General features: G+C 46.3%; 1 pseudogene; it reads left to right on the forward strand.

The window, feature by feature from the left end:
• Nucleotides 1-616: 616 nt before the first annotated feature.
• On the forward strand, nucleotides 617-2386 carry LOC123103684 (malonyl-coenzyme A:anthocyanin 3-O-glucoside-6''-O-malonyltransferase-like; annotated as a pseudogene).
• The last annotated feature ends 10800 nt before the right edge of the window (nucleotides 2387-13186 follow it).

Below are 13186 nucleotides of genomic sequence, written 5' to 3' on the forward strand. Positions count from 1 at the left end.
CTATTCACATGGGAGCGTGCTGCCGGTAGCCAACGTGTCATCCCACCGTCAGAAAGAAAATATAGAGACACAGCACACGTGGTGAGGGCCCGTTCTCGTTTGTCACCACCCTCACCCGAATACATCTATCTCTCTGGATCTTCCTTCAAAGAGGAAAGATAAAAATACGACACTGAACGACGTGGTGGGCTGCTCAGCCGCACAATCAACCGATCCCCAGAGCTGCTCTGCTCTCCGCCGCGTAACGACCAATGGACCCGCTGCCATCTCCGCCGCAGCTCAGCGTCCTGGAGAGCGCCGTCATAGCGCCCCCGCCGGCGCCGGAGACCTCCCTCCCGTTCACCTTCTTCAACGTCTACTGGCTCAACTCACCTTCTTTTACGTCATGAATTTGTTTGGTGATTTAAATTATGTCATGTCTTTATTTTGATGTTTGAAATATCATCTCATTTTCAAATACAACATATGGCAAATGCCGGTTGCTCGTGCGTGCTGCTTTTTAGCGCACATGCTGAAGTTACTCAGGCGCTAAAATTTGCAGCGATCGCTGAAGCAAACACTCGTCGTCACGCTAAAACAGGCGATCGGCAAACGTTTTTTTAGCGCGTCCCATGTTGGGCGGTCGTTGGAGATGCTCGTAGAGATGGGCTCTAAATCTTCCCACACTACCTGTCTCATGCTGGATAAGATAGAGCCACAGCAATCACACGTGGTGAGTGCCCCTTCTAGTTTATCACCCGAATAGATCTCTCTCGATCCCACAAAGAAGAAAGATAAGAAGAAGACAGTGACAAATAATCGTTAATCAATCTCCGCCGCGTAAGGAGCCATGGATCCGCCACAGCTCTGCGTCCTGGAGAGCGCCGTCGTAGCGCCCCCGCCCGCGCCGGAGACCTCCCTCCCGCTCACCTTCTTCGACGTCTACTGGCTCAACTCCCCGCCCGTGGAGCGCGTCTTCTTCTACAGCCTCACCCCCAACACCGGTGGCAAAGACGGCGTCTCCTCCGCCATCCTCTCAACCCTCAGGACCTCGCTCGCCCAAGCCCTTCGCGCCTACTTCCCGCTCGCCGGCCGCCTCCGCCTCACGCCTGGCACGACCGACCGCTACGAGCTCCACTACCAGCCCGGCGACGGCGTCGCCTTCACCGTCGCCGAGTATGCCGTCGACGTCGACGAGCTGGCCACCGACAAGCCGAGGGAGGTCGCCAGGATCTTGCCGCTCGTGCCGCCTCTCTCGACGGGGGTTGGCCCGGTGCTCGCCCTGCAGGCCACCGTGCTCCGCGGCGGCCTCGCCATCGGCATGTCCATGCACCATGCCGCCTGCGATGGCGCCTCCTCCACTCGCTTCCTCCACGCCTGGGCCGCTGCAAGCACCGGCGCCGCCGCGCCTCCTCCCCCGGTGGTCGACAGAAGTCTGGTCACCAAGGACCCGAGCTCCCGCCACATCTACGACATTTACGTCGGAGACCTCACGAGCACCGAGGAGATGGAGTACGTCAAGACGTCCAGCGACAAGCTCCTCGCCACCTTCACGCTCTCCAGGGAAGACATCCAGCGCGTCAAGGAAGTCGTGGCCGCCGCGGCCGGCGAGGCGGGCGCGCCGCTGCCGCGGTGCTCCTCCCTCGTCGCCACCTTCGGCCTCATCTGGTCCTGCTACCAGCGAGCCAAAGACGACGACGAAGAAAGCAGCGGCGACCCAACCTACATCCTCTTCCCCATCGACCACCGCCCGCGGATAAAGCCCGACCCCGTCCCGGACGAGTACCTCGGCAACTGCATCGGCGCCGCCCTGCACGCCGCGCCCAAGGACCAACTCGCGGCGGCCGGTGCCGGTGGCATCCTCGTCGCGTGCACGGCTGTAGCCGCGGCCATCGAGGAGGCGATGGGCCACAGAAGATTCTAGAGAAGATAGAGTCGTGGCCGAAGAAGATTCTAGAGGCCGTCGCGACTGGTGGCGGTGTGCTGAGCGTGGCGGGGTCGCCGAGGTTCCGGGTCTACGACGTCGATTTCGGGTTCGGCCGGCCGGCCAAGGTGGATATCGTGTCAGTGGCAAGGACGGGCGCGATGGCTTTGGCGGAGAGTCGACGGAGCAGCGCCGGCGGCGTCATGGAGGTCGGCATCTCTCTACCGCCGGCAGGCATGCAGAGGTTCCAAAAGTGCTTCGACGATGCCATTTCGTGGCTTCATCACCACTAAACAGGCTATAATATACTCGCTCTGCTCCCAATTACTACTTTGCCTTATAGTTACCTATACAAATTTCAGTGTTAGATTCGTATCTGGACAAATCTAGAACGGAGTTAATACTGAGTCTTATATGTATTGTAAATTTGAAATTTGTATTTTTGAAATCACTCAATTATTTGGAATGGTAGAGAGGTTGAGACGGGGGCGATGTGGCAGGTCCTTGTCGGAGATGGGGATGATGACGCGGCTATCGCATGCGAGGACCATGGTTCACAAGTTCGTGAGGATTTTTTTTAGGCTGATCGTAATGGTGAGTATCATGTATATGATACTAATGTATGATACTACACCCGTAGTGCATAATATCATGTGTTAGTATCATAGATAACTTCATTTATTGACATGCATGATACATATTAGCACAACATTTAATATGATACAGTATCATGATATGATACTCACCCCACTTTTTCTTCATTTAATTCTATATCACCTTATCAAATTTTCCTAGTTGGCATGCATGATACTACCTATGATACTCCCATTACGATCAACCTTATCGCCCGAGCATGGGACGATGTATCGGAGCTTAAGGAGAGGAAAAAGGTTGTCGGTTCAGGCCAGGGGAGCTTATTGGTTAATATTTATGGCTACATGAGGAATATGAACAACAATCGTTGGATTTGAATTCCAACAACTAGAAGTCGACCGAGCATGTATGATCATTGTAAAATGGACGGAGTAATATAGTCATAGATGGCGGTAGCCCTTTTAGTACATGTGTTTTGACAAAGGGTATTATATATTGATATTAAAATAACATCAATTACATGAGATCTATGCCACGACAAAATATTATTGAGACCTACTAATGATAGTGTATCGAGAAAGCACAAAGTCAAAGAAGAAAGTGAAACGAAGGAGTTCTGACACAGCCAACCGCTTGCAAATAGACCAACATGAACGTTGTCCATCGTCTGTGGAGATTTGCTACACCTACTAATGATTCACAGGGTAGTGGCGTAGCTAGGGGGTGGACAGGGTGGTCCATGGACCACCCTGAAATTTTCCCCATAGCCAATATATAGGGTAGAAAAAAGCATTTTCTAGAAAAAAACATATAATTACATGAAAAGTTTCATTGTTGGACCATCCTGGCTCACCAAGCTGGCTACGCCACTATCACAGGGTGAGAGGATTACATAAAGATATGGCAGTTTTACGTAATCGATATCTCTATTGCTCATGTAAGTAGGAACCAGAATGCTGTTAGCCACACCCTTGCTGCTTTCGGACAATCGGAGGGACGAAGTGCAGTTTGGTTGCGCTCAGGACCTGCAGATGTTTCTCTGCTATGTAGGAACGAATATTCCAATAGTTGAGCAATGAAATCCTTTTTACCCCGCAAAAAAAAAAAAGAAGTTTACTGAGGGCGCCAGCTCACCCTGAAAATCAGGGGGAGGGGCTTGGGGGAGTTTGATTAGTGGAAAGGAAAGTTTGGTAGGTTTCGTAGTAATGTTTTGTAGGTGTAGCATTTTTGGCATCAGGGACAACAGACTACTAAAAATATTCCTCCAAAACAATGCCTCAGGAATGGTAATGATGCTCCTCCAGCGTCATTGTCGCGGGATCCAACCATTGCCCGCCAGATCTCAGTACACCTACCACGTTTTCATGTTAGCTTACTCGACTGGTCTTTGTTATCCTTTAGCGTTAGTAGATCTTCAATATTGCAAATGGTCCTGGTCATTGTAATCCTTTAGCGTTAGTAGATGTTCAATATTGCAAATGGTCCGTTGGTCTTGATTATCCTAGTGTTAGTTCAATGTTGCAAAATACAGTTGACGTTGTGCATGTCCCCTACATATAAGTACTAGAAGAACACCCGTGCGTTGCAACGGGGCCACATTAACTTTAAGAGTTCAATATCAATTATGTTAATATTACATTTAATATTCTCATACATATCAAGTGACATTGACGACCTTTTTACCATCAAATTCTCACACACACTCTCTCCCTCCCTCCTCCTCACTCTCTCTCCCCCTCTCTCCCTCTCTCTCTCTAACACACACACATATTCATCTTATTGGGTACGGGACCATAATCCATCTATTTCACACGCACACGCGCTAGTGCATAACAATATGGATTATAAAACAGGTTCAAGGTAGTAACAAGGATTCTTCTCATGCATTAATAAACAAATGTTCTGCACTGAAGACAAGATAACCAATTCCCAAAGTGCATCAGAGCATCACAGAATATTACTGGCAAGATAAATGCTCGACGATACACTCGACTCATTTAATTAATATAATTAAATTATTAGTAAATTAGTCACCAAACTGCTCGGATGAACCGGAACAGAGCCAACATATATCATCCTAGACAAACGCAACATCAACCATTTACCTTGGTACTTTAGGGACCGACAGGAGGATGCATGTAGAAGCGCTTCTTGCCTGCGAATCCACAGTCAGAGAGAGAAATTGGAACCCATTCCGATCACCAACTGATAAAGAAAGCATGTAAGAAAATTGATATCGGGCCAACTTGAATCTTCGGTGATTGTCCGCCGGTATGGAGAATTTAGGAGGGTGGATGCAGGGAGTGGCCTTGTGGATGATGGATGGAGGCGCGGAGGGATGTGGTCACCGGAAGGTCGAAAGAGGAGAGGGTCGGGCACGTTAGATGGAGCCGGTGGTGCGCGACAACCGGAGGCGGCCCAATCGTGGGCGGTGAACCGACGCTAGCCTCGGCCCATCTCTCGACGCAGCGAAGATAGAGAGGGCGGCACTGCCGGTGCTCGAGGCCGCCGCTCGGCACCATCTACATCGAGGGGAAAGAGAGGCGAGAAAGCGATAGGGTGATGCGGGGCTAGGGATTGCGGAGGAGGGTGGGGGTGTGCGATTTGAATGGATGGTTCTGCCCACCGTTTTCTTGTACGTGGCGGTGGAGACGGGGGCGTCCAGCCATGCAGGCGAGGCATAGGTCGAGCCGGGCACACGGCGAGTCGCAGTAGCAGAGGCGGGGGCGATTTTTTGCTACTGAGATGCAGGGTGTGGGATTGATCGTTCATATTCTCTTTTCCTTTTTAACGGGAGATGGATGCGATTTTTTCACGAGGGAAGAGATGCGACCACGTACAGATTCCATAATAAATTAATTAGGTCCATAACGGGATTTCTTTACAATGCGTTAAGATTTACGTGTTAGTTTTCTTAATAAAGAAATGCACTGATGTAGGGATCGATTGATTTGGATAAGGAAAGATAGATTCGTGATCTTTTGTATGTTAGGAAATTAGTGGTTTGCAAGGAAAGAGTGGAGAGAAAAAGAACCAATGCGACCACGTATAGATTCCATAATAAATTAATTAGGTCCATAACGGGATTTGTTTACAATGCGTTAAGATTTACGTGTTAGTTTTCTTAATAAAGAAATGCATTGATGTAGGGCGCGATTGGTTCGGGTAAGGAAAGATAGATTCGTGATCTTTTGTATGTTAGGAAATTATTGGTTTGCAAGGAAAGAGTGGAGAGAAAAAAAACCAGTACGAGGGGGTGGTGGAAGGTGGGACGAATAAAAACCGGACGAAATTGGGAGGTGGGAGGGGGCGAGTAAAAACCGACAAAAAAAACAACAAAATTGGGAGGAGGGAGAGAGGATGAAAAAAAACCAGGGGAGGTGGGAGGAGGACAAAAATAAACCGTACGAGGCTACCAACTGCTCCATTAGGAGTAGAGATTGTTTGTGAAAATAACATGCGACGACGACTTAGCAAGCGGATCCCCTTAAAAAAGACATAGCGAGCAGATTCCCTTAAAACTGGTAGAAATGGATACGATTGATGACATTGATAAATAGTGGTGAATGTTGGCATAATTTACTATCATCATGCATGGAAACGAATCATCAAGAAAAAGAATACTTCCTATTACTACACTCATAAGAAGCTTCCTAATCTCTGCTACCAAACAGTTTCTGCCCAAATAAGGAAGGAAAGTTATGGACGTGATTCGAAAGGAAACAAACGTTATGAAGATTAATTAATTTAGATTTGGTCTTTAGAGATTGATTGTGATTGATTCTTTTACATAAAGACATTATTAAATAATTTGCGTCAGTATGGAAAGTTCTGATCCGTTCAGTTGTTTTTGTTGTGTGAGAGGGTGAAGTGAAAATAAACCGATGAAGTGGGGGAGGCGACGAAAAAAATCTATGATAGTTAACCTACGAAAAAACCGGACGAAAGTGGTGGGACGAAAATTGACCGGCGAAGACTACCAACTGCTCCATTAGGAGTAGAGATTGGTTGGTTCAATTTTTTTGTGTGGAGGGAACTACCTGGGAGGTGGGAGGGAGTACGAAAATAAACCGTCTCGGCTGAGCGGGAGGTGGGAGCAAGTACCAAAGAAGTACCAAAAAAGACCGGGTGAGGTGGGATGAAAATAAAACCCGGAACGCGACCTACCAACTGAGACATTAGGAGTAGAGATATTAACAAAAGTGCAGATCCCGTCCCACTCTTCACTTTTTGACAAAAAACTTCCGAATAGCAATCTTGGTGAGTGATCTCGACCGGGTTCGATCGGCATGGCGTGTCGTTCCTCCAGGAGTGGGTGCTGAGAGGAAGGATGGCAAACCTCCATTGTCAATCGGCCGGAGCTGCATCGTCATTCGGATCAGAGCATGAACGAAATCGAGATGGTAGAGGTTGAGGAATTTGTAGGACGTGAGGGTTTAGGGTGGGCATCACGAGAACTCACCCATATCTTGGGAGACGGCAGACCCGAGGTGCAGTCGTGTTCGTGCTTCAGGGGCTGCCACGTGCTGTCCTCGCCGCCATCGCCTGTCGATGCCACTTCAGCGCCATGAGCATGGGACTGAGAGACGAAGGGAAGAGAAGGGAAGGAAGCGAGCTAATGACGTACCTATGTTTGGTATGTAATACCCTCCATTAAGAGTAGATATTTTCTTAAAATCGATTATTTTGTTTTCTAATTAATGTGATTGAGCAATTTAAGGTAAGGTTAATTAATTTAGATTTGATATTTAAAGATTGATCGTGATTGATTCTTTCACATAAAGACATTACTAAAATTAACTTGCACCAGCATGGAAAGTTATGATTCGTTAAGATTTTTTTCGTTGTGTGAGGGTGACGCGAAACTAAACCGGTGGGATGGGGGAGGGATGAAAAAAAACCAGCGAAATAAAACGGGTGGGAGGTGGAAGAAAGTACCAAAGAAGTACCAAAAAAAACCGGGTGAGGTGGGACGAAAATAAAACCCGGAACGCGACCTACCATAAAGTAGGTGGCAGCCTCTCAATTATTAGTCGGAGTAATAATGGCCATGTACGTCTAAATTAGTGGCGGTAACCAGTAATTAATTGACGACGTCTACAAAATGTTAGCATCGACAAGTGATCATGTCACGTTCGAAGAAGTGTATGTTAGGGTAGCAAGCTTATATTCCTTCCTTCGGTTCTTCTAGTAGTTGAGAGAGAAAAGAAAATTCTTAGTCATCCATGATTAGTGAGTTGTAATCAGTTCAATCAGTGGACGTGGTACCAGATTGTGGTACAGCCTTGTTCACGTGCTTGCAATTTCAAACAGCCTTAATTGCCGACCAAGGGTTTCAACAATTGGGTAGCCAATTTCAACAGCTGTGTGGATCCAAACGATCATACAGCACACATTGTCATATCACTGTCTTGGTGCCTATTTTCCTACAACATTCAATGTAATGCCGACAATGCTAGCTATAGCATTTCATGTATATCATGTTAGCTTAGTGTGACTAATTAATGTTTATCAGTCTATCCCTTAATTCCAATGAATAATGCCCGTACATATTTATAATTAAACATTGACCATAAATTAGACCACAAATGTGGGTTATACGTTACAAAAATTGTATGGTTGAATTCATATTCAAAAAAGTTTTCAATGGAACAATGTTGATGTCATACAAATATATATTATTGATCTAATTTATTGTCAAAATGAATTTTGAGATGCGTGTGCGCCTTATTTATTGGAAAAGAGGAAGTACAGTATGTGTTGTTTAATACTCCTATCGACATAGGTCTCCATGCTTATTTTTTTAGCAAGAAGGAGGGAAACGGATCTGGAAGGTCTGTCTGTGACGAAGCCCAAAGGTGGCCAGATGGGCCAGAATAAGCGTGGCAGCCCACTAGCCCGTGCGTCCGGCCGGTGACGGGCCGGCAAAACACGTGGCTAACTGGGTTGTGCCCGCCACATAGCCCACCCCAGCTCACACCACCAAGTTCGCATGCTGGCACGGTACAACATGTTAGCTTAGTGTGACTAATTAATGTTTATCAGTCTATCCCTTAATTCCAATGAATAATGCCCGTACATATTTATAATTAAACATTGACCATAAATTAGACCACAAATGTGGGTTATACGTTACAAAAATTGTATGGTTGAATTCATATTCAAAAAAGTTTTCAATGGAACAATGTTGATGTCATACAAATATATATTATTGATCTAATTTATTGTCAAAATGAATTTTGAGATGCGTGTGCGCCTTATTTATTGGAAAAGAGGAAGTACAGTATGTGTTGTTTAATACTCCTATCGACATAGGTCTCCATGCTTATTTTTTTAGCAAGAAGGAGGGAAACGGATCTGGAAGGTCTGTCTGTGACGAAGCCCAAAGGTGGCCAGATGGGCCAGAATAAGCGTGGCAGCCCACTAGCCCGTGCGTCCGGCCGGTGACGGGCCGGCAAAACACGTGGCTAACTGGGTTGTGCCCGCCACATAGCCCACCCCAGCTCACACCACCAAGTTCGCATGCTGGCACGGTACAACATGTTTATTTAATTTACTTATTTTTTATTTTTTATTTTTGTACAGTCCAATATGGTGAATATAGGCCCAGAACTACCCGATAGGTTGAATAATATGCGGACCAATTGTGCCACCGGGATGGACCATTTACTATAGGGGCCGTGCCTAGGCTTAGGAGCACGACACTCAAGCCAGGCAATTCTTATTTAGTGCTGCAGGCGCCGGTTTGTACTGTTTTTCGCTAACCGGCGCCTGCAGCAGCTAGCGCGTCTTAGTCGGGCCGGGCCATATTGCATTCCCCCCCCCCCCCCCCCCCCCCCCCTGTTTTCTAAACACACAAGATAAACTGCATAAAAGGGCGCACGATCTATGATTCGAACCAGCGTGACGGGTCATCACATATAGATGTCTAACCAACTCGACCACAACAGGAGTTGTGATAACATACATGTTTTCATACATTTCTATATTCCTCTTTTTCCTTTTTTGCCTTTTTTTTCTTTTTTCTATATCCTTTTCTACTTTCTTTTTCAAATTCCTAATTGTTTTCTTCGAATAGATGAACTTATTTTTCTAAATCCATGAATTGAATTTTTCGAAACTCATGATTTTAAAAAAAATTGATGAACCTTTTTCAAAATTGAGGAAGTTATTTTTCAAATTTGATGAGCCTTTTACAATTTTTTGAACTTTTCCTCAAAATCGATGAACTTTTTCTGAAATTGATGACCTTTTTCCAGAATCGATGAACTTCTTTTCAAAATCGATGAAATCTTTTCAAAATCACTTATTTTTTAAAATCAATGAAATTTTTTCAATTTGTTTAAATTTTGCAAAATTCGATGAACTTTTTTTCAAATCATATTACCTTTTTTGAAAATCAATGAACTTCATTTGAATTCGTGAACTTGTTTTTAAAACATGAACTTTTTTGATTTGGTTACCTTTTTTTGCATGCTCATGAACTTTATTGGTAATATGTGAACATGTTTTTCAAATAATTAGAAAATATAAACACTCCAGTGTAATGTGCAATAAATTGCGCTTCTAGTTTCTATTCTTTAACCACTTCGCGCTGTGAATATTCACAAGTTGTAAGATAGTCAAGTGGTATGCCTTTCCGTATCGAAGAGCGACGTCGCGAGTACGAGTTCCAGACGCGAGGTATTATTGGTGGTCTTTTTTCTCGTTGCGCCTTGCGCAATCGTGGGCCGGCCCATCCAGCGGCTGCTGCGGGCGCCAATTCCCTTGCGCGGCGCTGAAGGCGCGCGATAGGAGCTGCCCTCAAGCCAATATCGCACGACTGGTATAGTCTACGTGCCCTGATGGGCCCTGCCATGCCACACATGTTTAGCCGTTGTGCCATGCTGGGCCGGCCTATCTGGCTAGGTTTTGACCGAGCCGGCGTTTGGACCGGCCGCCTGTGGACCGGAAAGAGGCTTTTCCTGCATCGGACCGGATGCCCAGAAGCTCGGCCTTGACAGACTGGCCAAGCACCACCCACGGCGAGGTGGTGACAATGGAGTCAGCAAGAGACGCTAAGGGCCCTAATCAGGAGGGGAAGCAGAGCTAAAAGGGGTGGTCGCTCACCGCGAACTCGGTGGAGGCGTCAGGGAGTTCGGGGAAGCAACAGCGACGATGTATGATGATGAACAACGGTGGCCGGAGTTGGAGAAGGATGGTTCTTTGACCGCCTCTTGAGATATTTTGCGCCTGGAGTTTTTGGTTTTGCCTTTAGGAAGAATATCTCGGTCAGTGAAGGTATTTCCAACGGGACACGGATGTGGGAATTTCAGAGAATACGGTCGGAGGAGCAAATTGGCTTGTTGATTGCAATCTGGATGAAAACTCAGACGATCCTCCTCACTAATATTATGAGCATTCATACCTGGTTAGGACTGCTTCTGACAACAAGTGATCATGTCGGCTACCCTTTTGTCAAGCAGGTCATGTTCGCCTTCTCTTCATCCCTTCCTCTGGTTTTCAGCTCTTTCCTTGGGATGCTTCTCTATATCGGTATGGTGGAATAAAGTGTCTAATGGCATCAACAGTTCTACCTCCAGAAAAAGGATCACTATGGCTGTCTATGTTGTTTGGTACCTCTGCAAAGAGAGAAAATGTAAGGATTTTGAAAAGGTAAATGCCTAACATGATTGCTTAATTTGTGCTCAATTTTTCTGTGAGTAGTCCTTCGGAAGTTCAGGTTATTGTTTACTTGTCCATTTTCTGCTGCTCTGAACGATGTAGCATTTTCCTTCTTCTAAATGAAAAGGTGATTTCATGTTGTTTCCGTTAAATGTTTATTTAACACCGAACTTTCGAAAAATTTGAACATAGAATATGCTCTTTATTTATTTCAGACGTACAAAAAAAAAGAGAAATCATCAAACACTCATTTCTTCTCCGTGTCCATCCACTACTAGGAAAAACCCTAGCATGAGCGTGGGCTAAAGGACTACCACTAGCGGGGGCTCCCGTGCTACTACTATGACACTACACCTAACTTTTAGCAATAGAGCGGTTGAAACCCCACACTGATGCTAAGTAGTATAGTAGTAGCGCTGGTTCAACCCATCGCTACTGATATTTAACTGTAGCGCTCGCCTAAACCAGCGCTACTACTATTATTGTGTACCAGTAGTGATGTTGCCCACGATACTAATAAGATATTACCCCACGCTACTGCTACATTTGCTCTATTTTTTTCTGACGGCGTCATTGAGGTGGGTATCTCTCAGCCGCCGGCTGCCATGCGGATGTTCTAAAAGTTCTTCGATGATGCCATTACGTGGCTTCATCACCATTAAACAAGCCAGTGAGATACTCCACCTGAGTTCATCTTTTGTGCCGGTCGGCAATCACCTTAATGTACGCGTACTTGAGTCTTGGATATGTAATGTATAAATTTGTAATTGGTAATCCCACCATCCCAAAATAAGCTCCGCAGACTTATACAACTTTAGTATAAAATTGTACTAAGTCTCACTAGTAGAAAAGGGTCTAATGTAAAACTTATTAGTCCCGGTTTGCAATTGAACCGGCACTAATATGACCATTAGTGCCGGTTACAACAGCCAGGCGGGCGGCGCTCATTAGTACCGGTTTGTGGGGAACCTTTAGTACCGGTTCGTGCCACGAACCGGTATTAAAGAGGTGGTGGCCTTTAGTACGGGTTGGTGGCTTCAACCGGTACTAAAGGGGGGTCTTTAGTACCGGTTGGAACCACCAACCGGTACTAAATGTGGTGCCCTTTAGTACGGGTTGGTGGCTCCAACCGGTACTAAAGACCCCCCCCCCTTTAGTACTAAAGACCCCCCCTTTAGTACCGGTTGGAGCCACCAACCGGTATTAAAGATGGTGCGCTGCCACCCGCAGTGCATAATGTTTAGTCCCACCTCGCTAGTTGAGAGGAGCTCGCACCGGTTTATAAGCCTCGCCGCGGCTACCGTGTCGAGCACCTCTCTAAGCAGGCCTTTGTGGGCCTATTGCAAGTCTTCTGCCCTGTGGGGCCTACTGGGCCATACGGGCTTGCATCCTGGCCCAATTAGAGATTGGGTTTCTAGTCGTATGCAGGCCGTGCCGGCCCAGTAGGCGGGCTGTTTTTGCTTTATTTCAAAAATAAAAAAAAAATCCTTATCAACGGGGACTAAAGGTCCCCAAAACCACGGCGCGCCTCGTGCCACGTGGTGGGCCTTTGGTCCCGGTTCGTGTTGAACCGGTACTAAAGGGGGGACCTTTAGTCCCCACTCTTTAGTACCGGTTCCAGAACCGGTACTAAAGGTCCTTACGAACCGGTACTAAAAGTCGTTTTTCTACTAGAGTCTGAGACACTTATTTTTGGCATGGAGTGATTTATTTGCTACTCCAAATGTGAGATCTCTCAATTTGTAGGAAGAGTAAGAGAGGCCGAGATGAGGCCGATGTGGATGGACCTTTTCCGAGATGGGGATGACATCACAACTATCTCAGGCGAGGATAAGGGTTCACAAGTTTGTGTAGAATTTCTTTCCATTGTCACTTGGATTAGAAAGGTGCTGAGCCCGAGCAGGGGACGACACGTCGGAGTGGAAAGAGAGGGTTCTTGGTTTTCAATTCAACAGCTAGAAAAGTCGAACGAGCATATGTATATTTTATGTATGGTTCCATTGCAATTTGATGTATGGATTGCAG

This window comes from Triticum aestivum, chromosome 1B (genome assembly GCF_018294505.1).
Source record: "Triticum aestivum cultivar Chinese Spring chromosome 1B, IWGSC CS RefSeq v2.1, whole genome shotgun sequence".
Classification (NCBI taxonomy): domain Eukaryota; kingdom Viridiplantae; phylum Streptophyta; class Magnoliopsida; order Poales; family Poaceae; genus Triticum; species Triticum aestivum.